Source organism: Engraulis encrasicolus, chromosome 16 (genome assembly GCF_034702125.1).
Source record: "Engraulis encrasicolus isolate BLACKSEA-1 chromosome 16, IST_EnEncr_1.0, whole genome shotgun sequence".
Lineage (NCBI taxonomy): Eukaryota > Metazoa > Chordata > Actinopteri > Clupeiformes > Engraulidae > Engraulis > Engraulis encrasicolus.
The window spans coordinates 4,702,833-4,703,171 of NC_085872.1; positions in this window are offsets into that span (position 1 = coordinate 4,702,833).

Sequence of the window (339 nt, forward strand, 5' to 3'; positions counted from 1 at the left end):
TTAAGTCTGTCTAATAGCAAAGTGAGTGCTCCATACACCAAGATGTATTGCCAAACCAGTCCCCCTTCTCGAAAGACATCCAATGGCCTATGCCCGTTAAGGCATAGGCCTAGGCCTACTATTGAAGTGCTATCCAATTCCAGAAGCATCCTTTTCAGGTATAGACGATATAGGCTAAGCAAGTTTTAATTGCGTTTAGGGAATCTACACTGTTCGGTGTACCGTGGCACAAAGTTATCAAGCCACGCCATTTTGACTGCACCTTTAAGAGGCGATTCAGTCGACGTCACTGGCGTGTCTGCATACGGAGTTGACATTCCACAGCCTTAGCTCGAGCCA